At 34.6% G+C, this 15,893-nt stretch overlaps 1 protein-coding gene across 2 annotated transcripts in view; it reads right to left on the bottom strand.

Moving 5' to 3' along the window:
• Positions 1-15,893, bottom strand: part of COL5A2 (collagen type V alpha 2 chain) — a 254,405-nt gene that overhangs the window by 87,840 nt on the left and 150,672 nt on the right. The window lies entirely within an intron of this gene.

Here is a 15,893-nt window from a genome sequence, read left to right as displayed (position 1 = left end):
GAACATCATAGGAAAAAAGAGAACTTATTTTAGGAAAGGATATAAACCTGATTGCATATTTTTAAAAAATGCTTAAACATTTTGTTAATCAGATAAAATAAATTTTGCATGCTTAAGGAAAATAAATAAATAACTTTATTAGCTCTGGCTTCAAATATTAAGTAAAAATTAGCTTAACTTTCTAATAATTTGCCTGTACTTTTACTTAAACCAAATACCGTGAATCATTTTTAGAAAAGCATTATAGAACTGAAAAACAAAATGTGATTCAAATAATCAAATCACAACATATAGGAATAAAAGATGTATAATTTTAATTATCCATCTAATTTACTGTCAAAAATCAATTAAACAATATTAAGTATTCACCACCTATGAATGACTGGCTAGAAGCTTCAAGAATAATAACTGAGGAGATACTTAATTACTCAGAGATAGGGAGTTAAAGATGGGATGTGCTTGGGGAGCATTTTCGAATTTGGTTGGCCTCGTATCTAGGAAATAAGTGGAAGAAATGCTAGAAAGTGTCAGTTACCTCCAATCATAGAAATCCTGAACACTAACTGTGTTATATTTAACTTGGTTGATTCTGATATGATAGCATTGAAGTCTTTTCTTCCGTTGAGCAGCAAATGAAAAAAGGAAGATTGAATTTCCTGAGATTGTAGAGTAAACTGGGAGAATCACAGAGGAGAGCAAGATTCCACACAGCAAACCAGGGAGGTGGTCATTACTCTGCTCCTAGCATGAACTGAGGAGGGTTCAGCCTAAGGACAAAAAGGGAAAAAATAGAAAGAAGCTAGAAAGGCCATGTGAAGCCAAATGCTGGTGACAGAGTCAGAGGGGTTCAGACATTATGCTTCTTACAAGATAAAGATTTTTTGAAGCAGTTTGTCCTGCTTGAAAAGTGAAAAGACAATTTCTTTGGGTTTTCTCTCAGATGTCTATTTCTCAACAAGGGACTAGGGAAATAAATAGGAAATCACTGCCCCGTCCTCATGAACCTTACAGTCTAGTGAGGATACAGCCATAAAGAATGGTTCACCATTCCTGAAAGCTCTTATTTCATTAATAATAATTTAAAAAAAACACACACATAAAAGAGAAAATGATATGCTGAACAGTGTTCCTTGGTATCAAGACAGATTCCCAGATCTAACATCTCCATCCCACTCTGTTATTAGCACCTCTAGCTCTCTGCCTGTCCCAAACTCAGTCGCTTAACAACTTATCATCCTCTCACAAACCAGCCAACCTTTACAGAGTTGAGTAATTACAACCTGTGCCTGAAAATTATTTCTATAAAGGTAGTTGACGGTATAAACATAATAATTCTTAGAAACTTCTAGACTATTGGAGTGAATCATTTTCAACAGTTTTGCATAAAACAAATTTTAATTTGAAGAACTATAAAGTGAAAAAAAATACATAAAAACACCCTTTTGGAATTTTGGAGTTAGCAGACACCAAGAAGTAAAGAGCAAAATCCAGGAAAATTAACCAAATTATATCATATATGGTAATGCAAAAAAAATGTTCCCATTCCTATCTCACAAGTCTGGCTAAAAATAGGGTGATAGGGTGAAAGTCAGTTTTAAAACCTACAAAATGAAATATTCCTATTCCTCATTAATTCACCATTAATGAAAACACTAGCTTCCATATGTCTTATTAATCACATGAAATTAGTACAATGTGAGAAGTATAAGAGGCATAAGTTTCAAAGCTTTGGGAAGTCATTTTGCCCTTAAGAACAGTATCCATATTTGAAGGTCTCCAACCTAGAATCAGCTGGAATACATATAAAGTATATAATAAATTTTCAATTTAAGTCGTAATTTTTCTTCTTGTTTTTCTATTTCTATTTTCCATTTCAGCTTACACTTATAGCTGAAGTAAAATAATAAAGTAATGACCTAATTTAAAAACATATAACTTCTAATTCAAACCAAATAGCAAAAATAGAGCCTACCACAGATGGTCATGGATTTCTAGATTATTACACAACCTCTTTATCAACTTTTTTATTCCCTAACCTGGATAATAACATACTATATATAATTTATGATGGACACATTTTATGACAAAATATTGCCACATAAGTAATTGGGAGGTATTATTAGTAACATAAGTGTTTTCAATTCTCCATGAAACTGCAGGGTGTCTACACGGTAAGAAAAACACTACCTAAGCTTGCATATGAGGGACTGTGATGATTTTATTTTTACCTTTTCTTTTTCTTAATCCTCATCAGATGATATTTTTTCTGTTGCTTTTTAGAGAGAGTAGGAGGGAGGGAAGGAGAAAAGGGGGAGGGGGGAGACACAGAGAGAGAAACACTGATGTGAAAGAGACACATCGATTGGTTGCCTCCCGCACAACACCTAGTCCAGGGCCTGGGATCCCAGGTGTGTGCCCTTGACCAGGTATCGAACCCGCTGCCCTTTGGTGTTCGGGCCGATGCTCTAACCACTTAGCAACACTGGCCAGGGCAGAACTGCTATGATTTCTAATCAATCCTATTCTTTTGTGTCATAAATATCTGTCACAGACAGTGAACTGGAAAACAAAAGGTGGTGCAATCAGCTCTCCATATCCATGGTTTCTGAATCTGAGGACTCAACCAAGCGGGAATCAAAAACATTTGGGGGGAAATGTTACGTTGTTGCTCACATGTAGTTAGGCCCAAGATGGCTGCATGTGTACTGAACATAAAGAGACATTTTTTTCTTGTTATTATTACCTAAACACTGCAGTTTAACAACTATTTACATAGCATTTACATTGTATTAGTTATTATAAGTAATCTAGAGACAATTTAAAATATACGGGGGGAGGGGCATAGGTTATGCCCAAGTACTGCACCATTTTATATAAGGGACCTGAGTACCCACAGATTTTGGTAGCCAGGGGGGACCCTGGATCCAAATCCCCACAGATACTGAGGGGCAAATCTTCTCCACCAGGCAGTTTATTGCTAATCATCTGCAGGCTACAGTGTTTTGATTGCTTCAGCTTCGGACAGTCACAAACACTATGGTCATTAGTACACACTTAGGAAATCTCCCGATTAATGACAATAAAATGGTGGCGCAGCGTTTGGATGATGGTTCTTTTTTGAGAGTTATTAAAATAAAAGACAGACAACAACATGGTGAAGGCCTGGGCGGGTGGCAGGATGGAGGAGTTCAATGGGGAAAAAGGGGGACATATGTAATACTTTCAACAGTAAAGATAAATTTAAAAAATTAAATAAAAGACAATTCAGTTTAAAAGAATTTGTTTAAATTGATAACAATCAAAGCAACGGCAGCAGTGGAAGTAGCAACAGAAGTTTATATTCATTAAATACTTGGTATGTGCTAAGCACCATACAAACTGTTTTATATTATTGCTCTCACTTAATCCTCAACAAGGTATCATCCGCATCAGGTAAACGACAGTAGCTCACAGCGATTAAACAACTTGCCCCAGAGCCAGGAGTCCTACACCCCAGAAATGGTTACGTCTTGGATTTCAAACCAGGCTGTATTATTGCAGATGTAAGCTTTTTCATCAGGAATGACAACCATTAGAGATTTAAGTTATTATTAATCATACCTTTTTCAACAATTACATTCATTCCTTGGATGGGCAATGCACAGGCGGGTGTTAGAATAAAATGACCGGTAGTTTGGTGGGTAGAATCCTTACTCAAGCTCTGATTTCTCAGCACTGACAGTCCAGAATCTTAATGGTTAACTCAAGATGTATTCATCAGATTTATTTTTGTAAATGCTAATTTATGTGGCATATGTTCATTTGAATGAACTTGTATATAAAAAAAGCCACATATTGTTCAGCAGATCAGAAGTCTGCGCTGAGATCATGAGCATCTTCTAATAGCGACATTACTATCATGTATGTATGTAAAGATGTCTGATAAAAAAAACCTTATATATATATATGTATATTTTTTATGTGTATATTATGATTGTAGATATTTTCTTTCATATAAATGGTTAGACACACTCATATAAGATAGCTATAGATTTCTTAATTTTATATATACACACATAAAATAGTACACATGTATAACCATGGTCAAATCTGTGTTTATATATTTATTTTTACAGACAGCTAGAATAAAATCTTACAATACTGACAGTTTTGCAATGATGTTTGGAGGGAGAGAGAGGTAGACAAATTGCTAAACTTGATTTTTTATACTTTTAAATTTTATATTTATTTTTATACTTAAGATTTGATCTAAACTCACCTTTATTTGGGTAATTACAATCCTTTTTCCTTCTTGCCATAAGTCCATTGTCTTGCCAAATATATTTAATTTGGTTGAGTCAGTAAAACATGATAAGCTGCAAGCTTACTTTACTTCTAGCTACTTATAACCTGAACTTTATTTTCATTTTAACTGCTAATGGTTCAAAACTTTGTATTTTGAACCTGAGCTGTCTCCTTGAGGTCCAGGAGACCATGGGCTTGTGGTAGGCTGGAGGTTGTGCAGTCCTCACCAAGATCTGAACCACCACTCAATGCAAGATGACTGATATCTAATAATGTGGACCCAGTGTTTCTCAGACATGATAAATTTTAAAGAGAATCTAGAAATCAATATTTGTGTTTGATATCTCTCAATTTTTTGATGTTAGTTATGTAATTCAAATGGTTTTTAAAAGCACAGTGTGGGCCAAACAAAACATATGCACAGGCCTATTCAGCCTGTGAACTCCAGCTAAGGATCTCTGGTTTAGGGTATATTTTTAAAATATTGTTTCCAGCCCGGCCGGGCGTTGCTCAGCAGTTGAGCGTCGACCTAGGATCCAGGTGATCAGGGTTCGATTCCCGGTCAGGGCATATGCCCCGGTTGTGGGCTCAATCAATGACTCTCTCATCATTGATGTTTCTATCTCTCTCTCTCCCGCTCCTTTCCTCTCTCTGAAATCAATAAAGATATATTTTAAAAAATAAAATAAAATATTGTTTCCAGCATTTGCCTAGCTCTACCCTCCTGGTTTTCAATGATATGTCCTAATTTTCCTGTTTCATATGATATTCCACACATGGAAAGTTTGGAAAGAAATGCTATAGAGCCAAGGCTATCCTACTTCCAAGCTGTCCTTGCTTCCAAAATATTAATAAAAACATAATTCATTAAAATATTTATGTGTGTGTATATACACCTGTTTATATACACACATATATTTCCTTGCTCTCTTAACTGAATGGGTGTAAAAAGAATGACCCCCCTCATCCCCAAGTAACAGTGAACAAACATTCCTATGTCCCAGATTGTGGTTTCTAATACCATACTTCAATAAAAGAAGGCTCTTGGGAGAAATTACTGATTCTACCACTGGGGCAGGAAATATACAAGATAGGCCTGGAGTATTTTATAATGCTAAAAAGTAAGAAGGTACTCAAAAAAACCCCACAATGCAAGTATATCAAAGAGACACTAGGGTCAACTGAAAGAACTCCTAATAACCAAAGTGAGAACAATCTGACCAATAAATAAGCAAAGTAGCATTGAATTATTACCTAAAGTTTAAAATAAATATCTATGAGCTCACAGTGAAAAAATGCAGGTAAATATATATATAAATCAATCAATCAATCAATCAATTAATGGAATAAACAAACTCTATGCAGAATTTCAAATAATTTATGTACATACTATCCCCTCAAGGAGATGGAATATTAGCTCCTATCCTTTAGGTGGGGGCCCCACATAGTGACTTTCTTCCAAAGAGTACTGTGTGGAAAGGGAAAAACAGGAAATTTACAGTGGAGACAACAAGCATGACTCCAGCCGGGGAATAAAGTTTATCAATAGTGATAAGTCATGTTAGTAGTTGAGAATGGCATTTTAACTCTGAAGTCATCCTCCCAAAAATCCACAACCCTAAGTCTAGAAATTTTTAAAAAATCAGACACATCCCAGTTAAGTGATATTCTATAAAAGAAAATACCTGACCACTACTCCTCAAAACTATCAAAGTCATGAAAAACAAGATAAGTCTGGGAAACTCTCACAGCCAAGCGAAGCCTAAGGAGACATGGTGGCTAAATGTAACATAGTATCCCGAGATGGGATCCTGGACAGAAAGAAGTCATGCGGTCCAATGCAAGGAAATCTGAATAAAGTATGGACTTCAGTTAATAATGGATTTTCAATAATGGTTCATTCATTTTAAAAGTAAGATGTTAAGAAGAGGGAAATTGGATCTGGAGTATAGATTTACAATTTTTCTGTACATCTAAAACCTCTAATATAAAAAATTGCATTTTAAAAAATGACCAGAAGTTAAAGCATGACAAAGTACAATTATTTGGCATTTTTTTATAAAAAGCAGGAATAAAAATAAGCATCAAAGTTAAAAATGATTCATTTATTCTAATGTAGAGAACTCACATATACGTATGCCATACAATATCGTATAGACCAAAGAACAAAACAATAATTCCCCAGCACATTAAAACACAAAGAACATGCCCAAGGCCTCAAGAAGAACAGATTGCTCCAATCCCCACTCCAGAGCTCTTTCCTGGGGGCCAAGTGGCCTTTTCTCCTCTATTCTGTCTTTAACAGATTAGAGAACTGTTCTGAACATCAACACATTTTAAGCCTGCAGGCACATTTGGCACTTTATTATGAAATAAAGAATGTTTATAGAACAGAAAGCTAAACATAGAGATATCATTGTGCTTCAACAAAACTGATGATAAGGAAACAGAAAATTTATGTATATGTGTGTATATGTACATATATACACAAAGGAAGAGAGAGGATGGGGTAGTTTATCTTTGCTCCAAATGTATAATGCTATATAGTCAGAGCTTTAAATCTCCATATTCCTTTCCTTTTAGGGTATTATCCTTACCCCTTCTCTCTGTTTTTTTTTAAAGTCTTAGTTTTCATTGTATAAGATTAATTTATACTAGGAAAACAGTTTCTGGAATCAGAAGACCCAGCTCTAGTAATTACTAACAGGGGCACCTTGAGTAAGTTATTTTTATAAAACTCTATTCTTCCAATTAAAAAAATAGGCTTTAGCCTGGCTGGCGTGGCTCAGCAGTTGAGCACTGACCTATGATCCAGAAGATCATGGATCAATTCAAGGTCAGGGCACATGCCCAGGTTGTGGGCTTGATCCTCAGTAGGGGGCATGCAGGAGGTATCGGATCAATGACTCATCACTGATGTTTCTATCTCTCTGTCCTCCCTTTCTCTCTCTGAAATCAATAAAGATATATTTTTAAAAATAGGCTTTATAATTCTCAAATCAAATGAGATAATTTACATGAAAAAAGCGCTGTAAACTATTGAGTACTACACAAATATTCCTTGTTAGTTTATGTTCAAATATTTTATTCTAAAATGTAGTAAAAAAAAATCATACCTTGCCCACTTGAGATTTAAAAATACTTTTAATAATAAAATCATTTTTTTATTGCAAGGAACTATAAAATAGCCAGATGTATTCCTTTTGATAGAGACATACTGAAAGTGAGCTATTCTGGGACTTGAAGCAAGATTGACAGGCCAGAGATAGGAGGTGAGTTAAATGAGCTAAGGATTCCAGATGGTTTAGTGTGGAGGTTAAGTTGGAAGTACAGTGTGCAACAGATCAGTGAAGACATTGCTTAATTAATATACCTAAGATTAATAAGAAGAACCACTTAATAAGTGTTACTTTATACAAGGTATTTTTCAGATGTTACCTAATAAGTGCTCATGACTCTGAGGTAAGATTATTTTTCAATCTCCCCATTTTACAGATAAAAGGACTGGGGTTCATAGAGACAGTGGATTTCCCCAAAGTAGTGAAGAGTGTTTTCAAAGCCTCACTTATTTATGTGACTGCAGACGGTGTATTCTTTCTATTACTTTAGCCAACAACTATGTCATTGATATAAATGGAGTGCTCATTAGACTAGGATGATTTATTTGAGGCTCTGGTTAAAGATCTTCTCTCACCCAATAAATAAAGTTTACAGAGTCACATGGGTCACACAGTTAAAGCAACCTTTAAAATTAATACACTCTCTCAACTTTTCCCTAAATTCCTGAAATTTACCAGGGCTGCAAAGCAAGAGAGGAATGCACTGCTAAATTTCTTCTGGATTCTTAAGGTGTATTCTGACCTATAAAATAAAGTTAGCTGGCCAGTTAATTGCATCAAAGAGATTACAGATTTTATTTGTGATGCTCTCTCTTTTCAACTTGAAGAAATCTAGTGCAATATGCAATATAAATGTGCAATATATTTCACTTGCTTAATTTCATAATGAAGTTTATGTCAAGGATCAAAGACCAAAAGTTAAGCCTCATAATACTAAGAAAAAAAAGTGAAATGTTTTATGGATGGTCATTTTATAGATACTATCAAACTCTTTTCTGAAATCTCTATGTCTTACACTAACAGATAATGTAAATTTAATGTAATTAACAGCTAAAATTTCCCCTAATCTATGTAAATATTGAAAACATTGCATAGACAAGCTACACTGAAATAGATATAGAGTATTATAAGATTTACATTAAAACTGTTTTGATATGATTTAATTTTAAACTGAAATTTTCTTTAAAATAGTAAAAATCTTTCTATGATAAAACAATTTTACTTTCCAACTAGCTTGGCTAAATATTCATAAGTCTCCTGATTTCCTTTTTTTCTTATTTTCAAGATAAATGTGTAAATTTATTATATAAGCAGACTATAAGGATCTCCCATACGGCAGTCAACTAGTTTACTATATTTATTTTCTATATTTATGTACATCACGAATCATTATTTATGTATATTTTCCATTAAAATTTATTTTAATTTGAACTTTCCACTACTTAAGCTTTAAGTTTTTAAACAAATCTTAGATTTGATAAGTTATATAGTTTTTTCTAATTTTACATGCACACATGTAACGCAAAATATCAAAAGTTGTATGCAACCTGAAATTATCTTATGTACCACTAGAGAAAATGTCCTATTGCTTAGGAAGACATTCCCATAGATCATGGAGTTTTAGAGTATAATTCTTAAAGTTAGTTTATGCCATAAAAATCATAAGTAGGTTATAAATTAGGAAAAACAAATGATCCTATAATAAAAAATACTTTAAACCTATACTGAGATCATATTTTTGAATGCCACCTCAACACTATGCACTTACGTTTTTCATAATTAAAATGTGCTGTTCATAGGCTTAATAATTGAGAGCATACACTAGAAACTAAGTAAAGTATATCCTCAAAATAATAATAATAATAATAATAATGAATATCCATTAAATAATAATTTAACTCATTATTATCAATTCCATCTCTTCAACTTTCAGAGCACACATCCTCAGAATTTATACCCACATAGTGACCAGAACTTTCTCTCCATACTTCACCTTAATCATTCCCCTTTCTTTCTCCTTTCAATACCACAGACATCCTGCTGATTTCTTCCTACTATTGCTACCCTGCAATCTATTTTAAATGTAACTACTAAAATTGTCTTTTTAAACGGCCCTTCAAGCGTCCTCAAGCCTCAGCAATTGCCCTCAGTTGCCCTCAGTTGCCCTCTGCCCCAATAACAAATTCACCCATACCTTCAGATTTCTGTCTTTTTTTCCTACTCTGACCATTGCTCGCACCTTACAAACCTTATCTACTGCTGTCTCACCTCCCTGCCCAGTCTCTGGCCTATATTCATTCCCTTAAATATTATTTTTGTATGCTAATTAGAAATCTAGATCCTTAAACTAATCTTTTTCACATCAGCCACAACTACTCGCATCTCCCTCCCAATTCGTAACACATAAAATTCCCTAGCTTCTTAGCTTACAGCTTTACACCACATACAACATGCCACACAGAGTAGGTGCTTCCTAAACTACCAAGCCTCTATTACTTACGTGCATCATCTGTACCACTATTAGGAGGGCTACTGTGTACTGTTTGCCATTTGTACATTTCACAAAAGCTCTGATTGAGGTGACCAGAAGTTGACATTCATCCCCAGATCTCCTTGTTATGCTATGAGCCCTACCTTGATTGATGCATGTATTGGAGAAAGGGAGGCCTATAAGTATGCACAAAGGTACTGTTCGCTTGCCTAGTATCACCCAGCAGTGATGCCTTCACTAACTCAAATAATAGCTATGTAAAAGCTAGGCCTGGTTCTGTAATTGATGTTACTATTTCACATTGTAGAATCTTCTCCTAACTTTATCCCATCCTGATATAGACTCCCACATTCTGTATTCTAATGAGGCTTCTTCAATGGCACTAATATAGTATTCACTCCATACTAGGTCTTGAATATACACTGTGTCCTTTATAATGTCTCTTATATTTTACAAAATAAAACAAAAATAATCTTGTTATCAAACAACTTACACTCTGGGAGGCTAACCAAAGCACACACATCAAACATTTAAACCAACATATGCCTTGATTTGGTGTAAAGACAAGTGCTCCAGACAATGAAAGAGGGATGCATGAAGGTTAGATTAATTAGGAAAGACTTCACAGAGGAAGCAGGTCTTAAACCAGCCTTTGAAAAGGGAGTAAGATGTGGCTAGGCTATAGGAAAGAATGAAGACATTACAGCACCATGGAAAACATCCTACAAGTGGAATGTTATAGGTATTATGTGTTCAGTCTTTAAAAAAATATATAGTTGCAGAATTGAATTCTTGAAGAATTTGACATGGTAATGAAGATTAATATGTTAGGGATCACTGGGGTAGAATTTTTAGGTCAATCTGTTTCCCAGAACTTTAGGGGTTGGGAAACAAACCCTAGTGCTTGTATTTATCATCTGCAAACCAGATGGTTATGGAAAGGGATGCGGGTTCTCAAAGACATTCTTCCCCTGCAGAAACATGTTGCTGTGATGCAAGACTCTTGAGCCTCTAAAGACAAGGAACTCAAAAGTACTTGAGAGTTTTCTGAACAAGTCAAGAAATTAAAAGATATATTTATTTTTAAAAAGAAATATACAGTTTGACACACATTAATAATAGGAATCTCAGTTTTAATAAGTAAGTCCGTAGTTGGGAATTTGCTTAGTTTTACCACATTAGGAGAGCAAAAGTTTTATTTTTAGCAAGAGTTTTCTCAAGGGCGAGGAAGGATAAACAAATAATCAGTGCTTGTTTGTTGCAAATGTTAAGTCAGAAAACTAGACTGCACTTTTATACATATATCTTTAGCTTTTTAAGAACTCAGTAGGCTGCAATGGCCTTGCTGTAACCACACAATGCTGAAAGATTGAGACCAAGCAGATATATATGTATATAATAGACAATATGTGACACTTCTCCAAATAATCTGACTAAATAAATTCCATGAGCCATCTTGTTAAATTTTTTAAATGTATACATTTTATCAGAGTTTTTTTTTTTAAATCCTAATGAACTTAGGAAATGGTAGGTGCTTATAGCTCCAAAAAATAATGTGAAACACTTGGTGCACTAACTGCCCTGCAGGAGTGAAATATCCTGAGCAGTAAGTACAGTTTAAGCACCGAGCAGCCCTGCCTTGCTGATGTGGATGAAGAATTCTCCGTTTGGTTCTGAGTAGGAACAGATGCCTCATTTTCTTTGGGAAAGGAAATTACATTTTACATAAGAGGAACTCAGCAGTGCCAAATTAATAAGATAAGAGATTTCATCATCTCCTGGAATATATTAGCACACAATTTTCCTCCTATTACAGTGATTTTAACTGAACTAGCCCTTCTTTGAGTTTGGAACTTTGTGGAAAGTTGAGCTAACCAAGTCCACAACCAGCATTGCCTTCAGAGCATTTTAGAATTCTTTCTAAATTCCTATGTTATGGGACAATGAAAGCCATGAGTGTTTCCATGTTCTCATAAAAACTTTCTTACCCCAGATTCTGAATAAGTGCGATATGAAAGGATATAAGGACCTAGCATCTAGAAAGTGTTAGAAATACTACATGGGAATTATAAATCTGGTAGAAATCTTACTTAAATGAGTAACAAAATGTGATAAATCACTTATGTGAGGAATTAGGCATCTTTTTCTTGTTTAATATTTTTACATAGGTTCAAGGTAGTATTCATTGAATTCCCTATTTAATAGTAAATGTATAGCAGTCCAAATATACTATAGTTTACTAAAATAATGCAACTGAGCTGAAAATATAAAGACTCATTCACGCAACCCCAAATATTTATTGAATACCTACTACAGTAGAGAATACTATGGGCAGGTGCTATACTTAATTCCAAGAATACAAAGTAAAATAAGGCATCCTTCCTTTGAGAATTTACAGACTAATAGAAGAGACCAATCCACAACTAATCAATTATAATAACTCATGGTTACATGTAGTAATAAATGTCCCGGATGCTATGGTAGTCATAGGAATGGCATCCACATCTAACTGGGGATCCAAATCAAATAATTTGTAATTATGCATTGCTGTTTAGATCACATAATAAATTAGAAACTCTATAAAGGCAAAAAATCTTATCTGCACTTTCACCACTACATAATCAGTGTTTCTAGTACATTGCCTAGATCATTGAGGACATTTAAAAATTATTACTAGGTAATGAGCTAAAGAAGATTTTATTTAGTAGGATTTATATTGGACAGTTACAATATTTTACAGGGAAAAAGTAGATTTGCTAAGATGCTTACAGTATAGGAGAAAAGCATGTATGAAAGGTGAGGTCAGGCTATAAAACTGTATGAGATAAGGAAAAATTATTTTTTTGTCTAAGAAGGTAAAGGAGAAAAAAAAGATACAGATACAGATGCAGATACAGATGCAGATACAGATACAGATACAGATACAGATACAGATACAGATACAGATACAGATACAGATACAGATACAGATACAGATACAGATACAGATACAGATACAGATACAGATAGGTGGAGGGAGGGAGAAAGGCAAAGAAAGAGAGAAAGGGAAAGAGGTATAAGGAAAAAGGATGGAGACAGAAAGTAATTGAGATCTTAATCTTTAATAATGTGACCCTTCCTTAGAGCCCTGAATCTTTAATAAAATTATTAAATTCTCAAAACCTTTGTATAAATGGCCTTTTTGCATATGAATAAGGTGCTGACTCTCACATCGGATTCACACAGGGCATGACATTAGAATTCCACAGAAGGCAAAGGATCATGGATTTAGGGGAAGTTACATGCAATTTAACTAGAAAGTGGCCTATGGCTAACTTTTTGATTATAGTAAAGATGTTGCAATTACATTTCAATATACAGAAAATAAAGAAGAGAGAGAAAGGCATTCCAGGAAGATCTAGAAGAAAATACCATTGTGAAGTGTTACCCTGTAAGAAGAACTGCACTGGGAAAGAGAAGAAAATGTTCATGTGGGAAGTAAAAGAAGATAGGGTAATTAGGGACCAAATTATTAAAGGTCTCGGTTGTTAAACTAAAGAATATGAACCTTCTTCTGAATGCTACCGGGAACCTTTTTAAGCAAAATAATCAGAATAGCATATGATAATTAAGAAAGTTAAAATCTTTGATAACATAATAATAATGTAGACTTATATTGTCATTCTCTTATAGGCAGATAAAATGCACATCAGAATGCAAAAGTATAGGCAATGACAAACATTTGCTTGCTAAAACTGGATTTTCACAGTCTAGACAGAGTTGAGCAGGAACTGATGCAGGCTGTATCATGGGTGCCCATTTTTGTCTCCTCATTATTTACAATAATTAGTCTCAGCATTTGGGGAAAAGAAGGAATGCCATATAAAATAATTTAATTTTAAGAAAAGGAGCTTAGGAAAATGTGGCCATTATAAAAATAAAAATAAAAAGTAAGAAGGAATAGTTTAAAATAAAATAAACCACAGAAAGTCTGGAGACTATTTTGAAATACACTATTAGGAGCCCAAGATGAATTTTTTGTCATGAATCATAAAAACAAGCCAGATGCAAAAAAAAAGAAAAATGCTTTCACAGCAAACTGCTACAGTAAAAGCTGACTTCACAGAGAGTAATAGGCATAAAATATAAAGATTTACAAATCAAAGGAAAAAATGGGAGCCTTCAAAATGTGACAGATCAGGTACAACTAGAAATTAGGCAGACCAGAAAAATATTTGTGAAACTATCTTACAAGGAACTTCAAAGCCAATAATGAAAAGTATCCTTATAAACGTCAAAGAGAAGGAATGTAACTACAGGATCCAAAGGAATCCTAAACATCAAATGGTATACTAGGGAACACTCAAAGAATGGTTATTTTCTGTTTTAGTATAGTTACTTGAAGATTTCAACACAAACTGTATATTGAGGTAGACATGTCAGAGGGACTAGATGCAAATTGCCAAAACTATATTGTGTTTTATTCATTAGAAAATCTGTCACAGATAAATATTGGTGACACTATAGCATCTACACAAAAATTATGAAAGAACTTAAGAGTGAAATATCGAAGAGTGAGCCAAGACAGCTAACCTGTCAACAAATTACAGCAAGGCAAAAAAGATAAATTGTCGATATGATAGCAATTCATAAACACAGAATCCAGTGAAGACCTTGGAAATCTCACTCATTTCTATCCAAGCAATCTTGTGGAATCTTCTATAAAATGGGAGATAACGATGTACTTAATCAGACAGAACTCACAAAGGAACCATGACCCTCGAAGAGGAAATGATGCTTGACTAACCTATTAGAGTTGTCAAGCTAAGTAAGCATTTGGACAGGAGAGAACTGGTGGATGTGGTTTATTTATATTTTCAAAAGGTCTCTGACAAGGTCCATACCAAAACTACTTAAACATTGAGTCACCATGAGATTTAGGAAGATGTTTTGGCAAGCATAAGGAGCTGACTTAAAGTCAGAAAACATTAAGTAGGGCCAAAAAAGTATTTCTTCAGTTAGAGAAATTCAAATACTGGGGTCTTTCAAGGACTGAACTGCTGTAACTTCTCTAGACAAAGCAGTGCCCGGAGAATTCCCAAGGCTTATAGGTAATATCAGAGTGGCTATTACCTTCAAATTTGCCTACAAGCCTTCCCCAATATCCGGGCACCCCCAGCATAGTTCCGTGGGTAAGGAGATTTGGGGGTGGGAGGAAACAGAGAGGGGGGAAGAGGAGGAGAGAGAAAGAAGTGTCATCTCCTCTCTGATGCGTTCTGGGACGCTACCAGCTGAGCTGGTGGGGGTTTCTTGAGTATTTTATCACAAGTCCTTAGAATCGCTACTGGACATTCCTAAATGCTCCTGGGGACTAAAAATCCAAATTGTGAGTGCTTATCACCAAAAAGTTCTGTGGTGCTCTTATTAGACAGACAAAAGACTAATGAACTCTTATTTGTGGAAACTATATTTACATTCACAGAAAATTTAATTTCTACTCATTGGTGGAAGGGGAATCCAAATTTCCCTTAGATGACAAGCTACATTATAATGGAAAAGAGTCAAAAAAATAATCTGAGTTTTTGCACAGTTCTCAATGAAGAGAGTACAGAAAAGTGCTAGTTTAAAAAGCCAAGATATTTATGAAGAGAGAAAAGTATACAAATAAAGTAGTATCTGACATTTAAACAAAGCTGGGCCTGGAATACGGCATGTGGCTTAGGTTGCCAGTCTAAGGAAAGATACATAGAGGTAGAGAAAATCCAACATAGGGCAAACACAGACCCAAGGGAGGTTGTGGACTCTGGATAAATCCATATGGAAGATGTGAAGCTTCCAGGTTGAGAAGATGAAGCCAAGAAGAGTGTGATAGGCCAGTGGAGCCTACTAAGTCATGAGGGTGTCAACTGAGACTTGAAAGATGTAAATATAGGATTAAAAAGAAAAGAACATTAAAAAGTTGGTAATAAACATATATAAAAATCCCACATACATATTACTAATTCATATAGACCATGGTC

This window comes from Miniopterus schreibersii (assembly GCF_964146895.1).
Source record: "Miniopterus schreibersii genome assembly, chromosome: 7".
Lineage (NCBI taxonomy): Eukaryota > Metazoa > Chordata > Mammalia > Chiroptera > Miniopteridae > Miniopterus > Miniopterus schreibersii.
The sequence above is the reverse complement of the archived record's forward strand: the minus strand, read 5'-3'. Positions and strand labels throughout refer to the sequence as shown.